The sequence below is a fragment of the Mobula hypostoma genome, chromosome X2 (genome assembly GCF_963921235.1).
Source record: "Mobula hypostoma chromosome X2, sMobHyp1.1, whole genome shotgun sequence".
Taxonomy (NCBI): domain Eukaryota; kingdom Metazoa; phylum Chordata; class Chondrichthyes; order Myliobatiformes; family Myliobatidae; genus Mobula; species Mobula hypostoma.
In genome coordinates, this window is record NC_086129.1 from 48683342 (window position 1) to 48695384 (window position 12043).

General features: G+C 46.4%; 1 protein-coding gene across 7 annotated transcripts in view; it reads right to left on the reverse strand.

Moving 5' to 3' along the window:
- LOC134341013 (proprotein convertase subtilisin/kexin type 7-like) overlaps positions 1-12043 on the reverse strand; it is a 323082-nt gene that overhangs the window by 285883 nt on the left and 25156 nt on the right. For 5 of the 7 annotated variants that reach the window (XM_063038711.1, XM_063038710.1, XM_063038712.1 and 2 more), the window contains one exon: positions 6061-6203. The exons of the other annotated variants lie outside the window; for them this stretch is intronic. The gene's annotated coding sequence lies outside the window, so the exon portion shown is untranslated. The remainder of the gene's footprint in view (positions 1-6060; positions 6204-12043) is intronic. 7 annotated transcript variants of the gene reach the window in all.

Below are 12043 nucleotides of genomic sequence, written 5' to 3' on the forward strand. Positions count from 1 at the left end.
CAAGGGCCGTTCCCACCCTGGTTATTCTGTCTGCAGCAGGTGTTTCTTTTTAAAATGCCACAGACCCATACCATTAAGCAATGGATCTGTCGACCCCAGGTTAGAAACCCCTGTTCTAGATTGCTTGAAAGACAGTTAAAATTGTCCATTTGGATTCTAGAGATGGAGGATGGTCAATTAGTTTTATTCGGCATCATGCTTGGCACAGACGTCATGAGTCAAAGGTATTGGTTTGTACTCTACTGTGCTAGAATATGAAACAGGACAGGCCCTTCAGCCCACTATGTTGTGCTGACCTTTTAACCTACTCCAAGCTCAAACTAACTCTTCCCACCTGCTCAGCCTTCCAATTTCCTATCATCCATGTGCCTATTTTAAACGGTCTCTTAGATGTCCCTACTGTATCTACCACTACCCCAACAGTAGATTCCAGACACTCGCAAAAAAAAAACTACCTCTGGCATCCCCCTTCAATCACTTCCACCTGGGGAAAAAGTCTCTGGCTTTGCCCCTTAACAACTTGTACACCTCTATCAAGTCACCTCTCATCCTCCATTGCTCCAAAGAGAAAAGCCCTAGCTCTCTCAACCTTTCATGTTCTCTGTTCTAAAATCTTAAACCTCATTGTTGAGAGTTGGATGGATCAATTAGTTTAGTTTGACACAATGTTCAGTAGAGGCATTCTGACCATTTTTAATGGAAAACTCAGAGTGTGCCATACCAAGACCTTGGGCTCAGTCTCCCTCACACCCCATTTGTTGAATGTGGGTAAACAAAGCAAGGTCAAAGGAGCCTACACCTTGGTTCTGGGAGCTGAGAAAAGAAGGGCAAGTGAGAGAGCAGCTGATGGAGGAGGCATAAATTACAAACTTTCAAAGTTCAAAGCTCAAAGTAAAATTATCAGAGAACATACACGTCACCACATACAACCCTGAGACTCTTTTCTCCTGTGGGCATATCAGCAAATCTATAGAACAGTAATTGTAAACAGGATCAATGAACAACAAACTTTGCAAACGCAAATATGAATTTATAGTAATTTCTGGATTGCTGCCTGTGCCACCTGCCAGTGAGGGTAGAAACAGGATGATCTGGCAGATAAATGTGTGGCTGAGAAGCTGGTGCAGGGAGCAGGGCTTCAGGTTCTTGGATCATTGGGATCTCTTCTGGGGGAGGTATGACCTGTTCCAATGGGACAGGTTGCACCTGAACCCAAGGGGGACCAATATTCTTGTGGGCAGGTTTGTTAGAGCTGTTGAGGAGGGTTTAAATAATTTGGCAGGTGGGTGGGAATCAGAGTGAAGGGACTCAGGATAGGACGGATGGTAAAAAAAAGCAAAGTTAGCGTACAGTCAGACTGTCAGGAAGGGCAGGCAGGTGATAGGTCAAAATTGCAGCCAGCAGGGTGAGTATCAGTGCATTAGGGATGCAGAAACAAAAAGGGTAGCAAATACAGTACTCAAAATGTTATATCTCAATGCAAAGAGGATAAGAAATAAGGTAAATGATATAATTGCACTTGTACTGATTGTCGGGTACAATGTTGTGGCCATCACTGAATCATGGCTGAAGGATGGTTGTAGTTGGGAGATGAATGTCCAAGGTTACACGTTGTATCAGAGGGAGAGGAAGGAAGGCAGAGGGGGTGGTGTGGCTCTGCTGGTAAAGAATAGCATCAAATCAGTAGAAAGATGTGACATAGGATCGGAAGATGTTGAATCCTTGTGGGTTGAGTTAAGAAACTGCAAGGGTACAAGGACCCTGATGTCAGTTATATACAGGCCTCCCAACAGTAGCTGGGAGGTGGACCACAGGTTACAACAGGAAATAGAAAAGGTGAGTCAAAAGGGCAATGTTATTGTAGTCATGGGAGATTTTAACATGCAGGTCAATTGGGAAAATCAGGTTGGTAATGGATCTCAAGAGAGTGAATTTGTTGAATGCCTATGAGATAGCTTTTTAGATCACCTTGTTGTTGAGCCTACTAGGGGATCAGCTATACTGGATTGGGTGTTACATATTGAACCGGAAGCAATTAGGGAGCTTAAGGTAAAGGAACCCAAAGGAGGCAGTAATCACAATATGATTGAGTTCAACTTGAAATTTGATAGGGAGAAAGTAAAGTCTGATGTAGCAGTATTTCACTGGAGTACGAAAGAGGAGTTGACCAAAGTAAACTGGAAGGAGATGCTGGCAGAGATGACAACAGACCAACAATGGCATGAGTTTCTGGGAAACTGAGGAAGGTGCAGGATAGATATATTCCAAAAAACGAAGAAACATTGAAATCGCAAAATAGTACAACTGCGGCTGACAAGGGAAGTCATAGCTAATGTAAAAGCAAAGAGAAGGCATACAAAACAAAAATTGGCAGGAAGATAGAGGATTGGGAAGGTTTTAAAGACCTACAGGGAGCAACGAAAAGAATCATTAGAAGGGAAAAGATGAAATATGAAAGCAAGCTAGCAAATAATATTAAAGTGGATAGTAAAAGCTTTTTCAAGTATGTAAAAAAAATAAAAGAGAAATGAGAGTGGATATGGGACCGCTAGAAAATGAGGCCAGAGAAATAATAACGGGGGACAAGGAGATGGCAGATGAACTAAATGAGTATTTTGCATCAGTCTGCACTGTGGAAGACACTAGCAGTGTGGCAGATGTTGAAGGGTGTGAAGGAAGAGAAGTGAATGCAGTTACTAACACAAGGGAGAAGGTGCTCAAAAAGCTGAAAGACCTAAAGGTACATAAGTCACCCAGACCAGATGAACTGCACCCTAGGGTTCTGAAAGAGGTAGCAATATAGATTGTGGGGACATTAGAAATGATCTTTCAAAAATCATTCAACTGGCATGGTGCCAGAGGACTGGAAAATTGCAAATATCACTCCACTCTCTAAGAAAGGAGAAAGGCAGCTGAAAGAAATTTATAGACCATTTAGACTGACCTCAGTGGCTGGGAGGGTGTTGGAGTCAATTATTAAGGATGAGGTGATGGAGTACTTGGTGACACAGGACAAGATAGAATAAAGTCAGCATGGTTTCCTTCAGGGAAAATCCTGCCTGACAACCCTGTTGGAATTCTTTGAGGAGATTACAAGTTGGATAGATAAAGGGGATGCAGCGGATGTTGTATATTTGGACTTTCAGAAGGCCTTTGACAAGGTGTGACACATGAGGCTGCTTACCAAGTTAAGAGCCCATGGCATTACAGGAAAGTTGCTAACATGGTTAGAATATTGGCTGATTGGTAGGAGGCAGCGAGTGGGAATAAAAGGATCCTTTTCTGGGTGGCTATCAGTGACTAGTGGTTTCCGCAGGGGTCGATGTTGGTACTACTACCTTTTATGCTGTATATAAATGATTTAGATGATGGAATAGATGGCTTTGTTGTCAAGTTTGCAGATGAAACAAAGATTGGTGGAGGGGCAGGTAGTGTTGAGGAAACAGGTAGGATGCAGAAGGACTTAGGCAGATTAGGAGGATGGGCAAGAAAGTGGTAAATGAAATACAATGTTGGAAAATGTACAGTCATACGCTTTGGCAGTAGAAATAAATGTGCAGACTATTTTCTAACCCGGGAGAAAATCCAAAAATCTGAGATGCAAAGGGTCTTGGGAGTCCTTGTACAGAACACCCTAAAGGTTAACTTGCAGTTGGAGTCCGTGGTGAGGAAGGCAAATGCAATGTTAGCATTCTAAGGGAGAAGGGAGGGGAGGAAGAAACAGAAGGTGATTGGTGAAACTAGGAGGGGTGGAGGGATGAAGTAAAGAGTTTGGAAGTTGATTGGTGAAGGGGATACATGGCTGGAGAAGGGGGAGTCTGAGAGAAGAGGACAGGAGGCCATGGAAGAAAGAAAAGGGGGAGGGAGAGAGAGAGCACCAGAGGGAGGTGTTGGGCAGGCAAGGAAATAAGGTGAGAGAGGAAAAAGGGAAAGGGGAATAAAGAAGTGGAGGAGGGGGGAGGAGGAGGGTGGCATTACTGGAAGTTTGAGAAGTCAATGTTCACGCCATCCGGTTGGAGGCTACCCATACGGAATACAAGATGTTGCTCCTCCAACCTGAGTGTGACAGGAACAACACCTTATATTCCGTCTGGGTAGCCTCCAACTGAATGGCGTGAACATTGACTTCTTGAATTTCCGGTACTGTACCCGTTCACCATTCTCCATCAGCTTTTTTCCCCATAGATGCTGCCTGGCCTGCTGAGTTCCTCCAGCATTTTGTGTGTGTTGATTGGATTTCCAGCATCTGCAGATTTTCTCTTGTTTATGAGTGTAGTTATCCCCTTTTGTTCACGAGTCTGTGCGTTGAGGTGCAGTAACTGTTCTTGAACCTGGTGATGTGAGTCCTGAGGCACCTGTACCATCTACCTGATGGCAGCAGCGAGAAAAGAGCATGGCCTGGGTGGTGAAGATCTTTGATGATGGATGCTGCTTTTCTACAGCAAGGTTTCATGTAGATGTGCTCAATGGTTGGGAGGGTTTTACCCGTGATGTACTGGGCCAAATCCTATTTTCTGTAGGATTTTCCACTCAAAGGCATTGGTGTTTCCATACCAGGCCATAAGGCAGCCAGTCAGCACATGTTCTACCTCACATCTATAGAAGGTTGCCAAGGTTTTTGATGACATGCCAAATCTCCGCAGACTCCTGAGGAAGTAGAGATACTGTTGTGCTTTCTTCACAGTAATATTTATATAATGGGTCCAGGACAGGTCCTCTGAAATAGTGACACCCAGGAATGATGATGGAAAGAGATAGAGTTAACCTCAAGAAGAATGAGGGGAGATCTCATTGAAACCTATCAAATATTGAAAGGCCGAGATAGAGTGGATATGGAGAGGATGTTTTCTATAGTGGGGGAGTAGAGGGATGTCCATTTAGAATGGAGATGAAGAGGAATTTCTTCAGCCAGAGGATGAAGAATTCATTGTCACAGGCAGCTATGGAAGCCAAGTCTTTCGGTGTATTTATAGCAGAGGTTGATAGATTCTTGACAAGTCATGGCATGAAAGGTTATGGGAAGGCGACAGAGATTGGGGTTGAGAGGGAAATGGGTCAGCCATGATCAAATGGTGGAGCAAACTCAGGGGCAAAATGGCCTGGTTCTGCTCCTATGTCTTATAGTTTAAAACAAGAGATTCTGCAGGTGCCGGAAATCCAGAGCAACACACACAAAGTGCTGGAAGGACTCAGCAGGTCAGGCAGCATCTATGGAGGGGAATAAACAATCGACATTGCAAGACAAGACCCTTCATCGGGACTCAGGTTAAGGAGTCCTAATGAAGGGTTGCAGACCAAAAGTTCAACTACTTATTCTCTGCCATAGATACTGCCTGACCTGCTGAGTTCCTCCAGCACTTTGTATGTTAACCTAAACCAAGTAGAGTTTTTGAACTGTTCAGTAAAACCACTTCCATGTGATAAACCGCTTGGGTGCAGAGCACCTCCTGCTAAATTGGTTGTCAGGAACACTTGAAGTATTTATAGAATCCTAAAACTCACAATTCATGATATATCCATGTGAAACACCCGACGTGACAATCTCAGTGTCTGCCTCCAACTACTCCTGACCTTGCCAATACCGAAGGGAATCAAAATAAACCATATAATCTGCATTCAGGCCAGTCGATTCCAGATGGCAAACATCCTGTCTGAAAAATACTGGTGAACCAGGTGGGATTTGAATGACAATCCAGTAAAATTCTTAATCACCGTTTGCAATGCAGATTATCTTTCCAAATTTGTGGGGGGTGGGGGGTGGGGGGGGTACGGTCACGTAGTGGTTAGCACAACGCTTTACAGTACAGATGACCACAGTCTGGAAATGTACCGGTAGTAGGTTAGTTGGTCATTATAAAGTGTCCTGTGATTAGGCTGGGGTCAAATCAGTGGGTTGATGGTCGGTATGGCTTGAAGAGCTGGAAGGGTCTGTTGTATGCTGTATGTCAATAAACTAAATTTTTAAAAATTAATTATTTAAATTAAAGTTTCCCAGCTGAGGACAGCTACTTTCCTACAACCACGACATTCTTGAACTGACCTGCAGAACCATAACCCTACCTGAGTAGCAGAATACGACAGAGCACTTCTTGTACTACCATGGACTTATCTCAGACTGCGGACTTGTTTGCACTGTCATCACTTATTTATATTCTGTGTGTTTCCGAACGTAGTCTGTGATGCTGCAACTTTTCCCATTGTACCTGCACACAAAACAAATGACTCTACTCAGGTTCAAGAAACTCAAAAGTATGCAATGCAAAGTTTATATTTACAGTTAACCAATAACAGAGGGAGAACATTCATTACAGAAGTCAATGACAGAGCACAGATTGCAAAAGTCTGCAAAAACACTCCTTATTTGAACTCTTCTCCCTGACCTATGCAAAGTTTTTTGTTTTTTTTCCTCTCTTTCTCCCCCTCCCCCTCTCTTCCCCCCCCCCCACCAAATTGAGTGGTCTGCTGCTAATGTCCTGTGAGTCTGTTGGGATTATATACCGTACTCAGTGCTCCTGGTGTGGCCTCTTGTATATCGGTGAGACCCAACAAAGATTGGGAGACCACTTCGCCAAGCATCTATGCTCCGTCCGCCAGAACAAGTGGGATCTCCCAATAGCCACGCATTTTAAAAACAAAGAGAGATATAGATAGGTTAAGTGAGTGGGCAAAGGTCTGGCAGATGGAGTACAATGTTGCTAAATGCGAGGTCATCCACTTTAGAAAGAAAAATGAAAGAGCAGATTATTTAAAGGTAAAAAGATTGCATCATGCTGCCATCTAAAGCAGGTGTCCCCAACCTTTTTTGCATTGCGGACCGGTTTAATATTGACAATATTCTTGCGGACCGGTCGACCGTGGGGGTAGGATTGCCAACGGACAAGAGTGGCAGTCAAATGCGTTGTTCACCCGAAAGACTACAATGGCCATGAAGCCTTGCGTGGGCACCTGTGCACATGCGTATCGTGACCTGCCGATTCCCGCTCCCCCCCCCGCAAACCTCGCCCCCCCCCCAGCAAATCTTTTTTGGTGATTCTGTTCGTCGGGGTGGGTGTTAATCACTACTGGAATATAGGTGGTAAGTGGCTAATACACTCAATTTCGTTTCTAAAGGGGTTTATCTAACGAATTTAATATTAAACACACAGCGCATATTTTCCTCGCATGAATATAGTGATAAGTCAATTATCAGGGGAGGACAGGGGAGCTTGAAGTAAGTGTTGAATGAACTTCCAGTAGAAGTGGTAGAGGCAGGTTCGATATTATCATTTAAAGAAAAATTGGATAGGTATATGGACAGGAAAGGAATGGAGGGTTACGGGCTGAGTGCAGGTCGGTGGGACTAGGTGAGAGTAGCATTCGGCACGGACTAGAAGGGCCGAGATAGCCCGTTTCCGTGCTTTAATTGTTATACGGTCACTTATAAGTCAATAGCATCATAACATTTTAAGTAACGTTTGGATATTAAACACACAGCACATATTTTCCCCGTATGAACATATAAAATCATTGTAACGGACCAATATCGCTGAATCAGTGGGAGCCCTGGGCTTGTTTCCCTGCAACAAGACGGTGCCATCGAGGGGTGATGGGATACAGCGATACTCGAAGGGGGTTCCTTATGTCCAGTCTATTCCGCAGTTTAGTTTTCGTTGCATTCATTGCAGAAAACTCCGCTTCGCAGAAAAATGTTGGAAATGAAAGCAGCGTTTTCAGTGCTTTCGTGGCTATCTCAGGATATTCAGCCTTGACTTTGATCCAAAATGCCGACAGAGATGTTATGTCAAACATACTTTTCCCCCCGTCGTCATTTACAAGCTCGAGGAGTTGATCTCCTTCCCACCCTGACACGGATGATGCGCGGGTTACGACCTCACATGCGTAATGGCTGATCATTGGCCGTGACAGGGAATTAGGAAAGGTGAAGCTGACTCATATCGCTTCTTCGCGGCCCGGTGGTTGGGGACCGCTGATCTAAAGGGACTTGGGAGTGCTTGTGCATGAATCACAAAAGGTTGTTTTGCAGGTACAGCAGGCTATCAAAGGCAAATGGAGTGTTGGTCTTCATTGCTAGAAGGATTGAATTCAAGAGCAGGGAGGTCATGCTGCAACTGTACAGGGTACTGGTGAGGCCACACCTGGAGTACTGTGTGCAGTTCTGGTCTCCATTCTTGAGGAAGGATATACTGGCTTTGGAGGCAGTGCAGAGGAGGTTCACCAGGTTGATTCCAGAGATGAGGGGATTAGACTAAGAGTAGAGATTGAGTCACCTGGGGCTGTACTCGCTGGTGTTCAGAAGAATGAGAGGAGATCTTGTAGAAACATATAAAATTATGAAAGCGATAAGATAGAGGTAGGAAAGTTGTTTCCACTGGTAGGTGAGACCAGAACTAGGGGACATAGCCTCAAGATTCAGGGAAGCAGATTTAGGATGAAGATGAGGAGGAACTGCTTTTCCCAAAGAGTGGTGAATCTGTGGAATTCTCTGCCCAATGAAGCAGTGGAGGCTACTTCAGTAAATATAATAAGACAAGTTTGGCTAGATTTTTGCACGGTAGGGGAATTAAGGGTTATGGGGAAAAGGCAGGTAGGTGGAGATGAATCCATTGTCAAATCAGCCATGATCTTATTGAATGGCAAAGCAGGCTCAACAGGCCAGATGGCCGACTCCTGCTCCTATTTCTTATGTTCTAAGTGTCGCCTCACCTGGAAGGACTGTTTAGGGCCCTGAATGGTAGTGAGGGAGGTGTAGCATTTGTTCCGCTTACAAGGATAAGTGCCAGAAGGGAGATCAGTGCGGAGGAACTAATGGACAAGGGAGTCATGTAGGGAGTGATCCCTGTGGAAAACAGAAAGTACGGGGAGGCGGGGTAGAAGGGAAGGATGTGGTTGGTGGCAGGATCCCATTAGGGGTGGGTGAAGGAGTTGTGAAAGCAACTTTGATACCCAGCTCCCTTTAGATAATAATGAAATACAGAGACAACCAACAAGGGGCTAATTTGTTGACATAACATTCCTATCTCCAGAGCTCTAGCTCCGAGGGACAAACTAACCTCAAAGGCTGTGTGTACAGCAACTCATCTTACAATGATTAAACAAACTTTGAACTATCATTAACACTTCATGTGTTACCTACAAAATAAATTCAGATAGGTATCTCTGCCAACACATACAAAATGCTGAAGGAACTCAATAGGTCAGGCAGCATCGATGGAGATAAATAAAGAGTGAATGTTTCAGCAACACACATCAAAGTTGCTGGTGAACGCAGCAGGCCAGGCAGCATCTGTAGGAAGAGGTGCAGTCGACGTTTCAGGCCGAGACCCTTCGTCAGGACTAACTGAAGGAAGAGTGAGTAAGGGATTTGAAAGTTGGAGGGGGAGGGGGAGATCCAAAATGATAGGTGAAGACAGGAGGGGGAGGGATAGAGCCAAGAGCTGGACAGGTGATAGGCAAAAGGGGATACGAGAGGATCATGGGACAGGAGGTCCGGGAAGAAAGACAAGGAGGGTGGGGGGGAACCCAGAGGATGGGCAAGAGGTATATTCAGAGGGACAGAGGGAGAAAAAGTAGAGTGAGAGAAAGAATGTGTGCATAAAAATAAGTAACAGATGGGGTACGAGGGGGAGGTGGGGCTTAGCGGAAGTTAGAGAAGTCGATGTTCATGCCATCAGGTTGGAGGCTACCCAGACGGAATATAAGGTGTTGTTCCTCCAACCTGAGTGTGGCTTCATCTTTACAGTAGAGGAGGCCGTGGATAGACATGTCAGAATGGGAATGGGATGTGGAATTAAAATGTGTGGCCACTGGGAGATCCTGCTTTCTCTGGCGGACAGAGCGTAGATGTTCAGCAAAGCGGTCTCCCAGTCTGCGTCGGGTCTCGCCAATATATAAAAGGCCACATCGGGTGCACCGGACGCAGTATATCACCCCAGTCGACTCACAGGTGAAGTGTTGCCTCACCTGGAAGGACTGTTTGGGGCCCTGAATGGTGGTAAGGGAGGAAGTGTAAGGGCATGTGTAGCACTTGTTCCGCTTACACGGATAAGTGCCAGGAGGGAGATCAGTGGGGAGGGATGGGAGGGACGAATGGACAAGGGAGTTGCGTAGGGAGCGATCCCTGCGGAATGCAGAGAGATGGGGGGAGGGAAAGATGTGCTTAGTGGTGGGATCCCGTTGGAGGTGGCGGAAGTTACAGAGAATTATATGTTGGACCCGGAGGCTGGTGGGGTGGTAGGTGAGGACCAGGGGAACCCTATTCCTAGTGGGGTGGCGGGGGGATGGAGTGAGAGCAGATGTACGTGAAATGGGGGAGATGCGTTTAAGAGCAGAGTTGATAGTGGAGGAAGGGAAGCCCCTTTCTTTAAAAAAGGAAGATATCTCCCTCATCCTAGAATGAAAAGCCTCATCCTGAGAGCAGATGCGGCGGAGACGGAGGAATTGCGAGAAGGGGATGGCATTTTTGCAAGAGACAGGGTGAGAAGAGGAATAGTCCAGATAGCTGTGAGAGTCAGTAGGCTTATAGTAGACATCAGTGGATAAGCTGTCTCCAGAGACAGAGACAGAAAGAGCTAGAAAGGGGAGGGAGGTGTCGGAAATGGACCAGGTAAACTTGAGGGCAGGGTGAAAGTTGGAGGCAAAGTTAATAAAGTCAACGAGTTCTGCATGCGTGCAGGAAGCAGCGCCAATGCAGTCGTCGATGTAGTGAAGGAAAAGTGGGGGACAGATACCAGAATAGGCACAGAACATAGATTGTTCCACAAACCCAACAAAAAGGCAGGCATAGCTAGGACCCATACGGGTGCCCATAGCTACACCTTTAGTTTGGAGGAAGTGGGAGGAGCCAAAGGAGAAATTATTAAGAGTAAGGACTAATTCCGCTTGACGGAGCAGAGTGGTGGTAGAGGGGAACTGATTAGGTCTGGAATCCAAAAAGAAGCGTAGAGCTTTGAGACCTTCCTGATGAGGGATGGAAGTATATAAGGACTGGACATCCATGGTGAAAATAAAGCGGTGGGGGCCAGGGAACTTAAAATCATCGAAAAGTTTAAGAGCGTGAGAAGTGTCACGAACATCGGTCGGAAGGGATTGAATAAGGGGTGATAAAACCGTGTCGAGGTATGCAGAAATGAGTTCGGTGGGGCAGGAGCAAGCTGAGACAATAGGTCGGCCAGGACAGGCAGGTTTGTGGATCTTGGGTAGGAGGTAGAAACGGGAAGTGCGGGGTGTGGGAACTATGAGATTGGTAGCAGTGGATGGGAGATCCCCTGAGCGGATAAAGTCGGTGATGGTGTGGGAGACAATGGCCTGATGTTCCTTAGCGGGGTCACGATCGAGGGGTAAATAAGCGGAGGTATCCGCGAGTTGTCGCTGTGCCTCGGCAAGGTAGAGGTCAGTACGCCAGACTACAACAGCACCCCCCTTATCGGCGGGTTTAATAATAAGGTTAGGATTAGTGCGGAGGGAGTGGAGAGCAGAGCGTTCCGAAGGAGTGAGGTTGGAATGGGGACAAGGTGCGGTGAAGTCGAGACAGTTGGTGTCCCGTCGGCAATTAGCGATAAAGAGATCCAGAGCAGGCAGAAGACCAGAGCGGGGTGTCCATGAAGAAGAGGAGGGTTGAAGACGGGAGAAGGGGTCATTGGTGGGGGTGGAAGAGTCCTTGCCGAAGAAGTAGGCTCGGAGACGGAGACGGCGGAATTCCGCATCATGGCGAACACGAAGCTCGCTGAGGTGTGGGTGAAGGGGGACAAACGTGAGGCCCTTACTGAGAACAGAGCGTTCTTTAGCTCCTGGGCCCTCAAAGGCTCCATCTTCCTCTCACCCCAACCCTCCCCTCTCCACTGACACCCCTAGCCTCCCCCCTCCCCCCTCTGATCCCAGCTCTCATCCGTGCTGGGTCTTTACCATCCCCTCCAACCTTCAACTGTCGGAGGCAGAACGCTCTGTTCTCAGTAAGGGCCTCACGTTTGCCCCCCTTCGCCCACACCTCAGCGACCTCTGCCACCTCCAACGGGATCCCACCACTAAGCACATCTTTCCCTCCCCC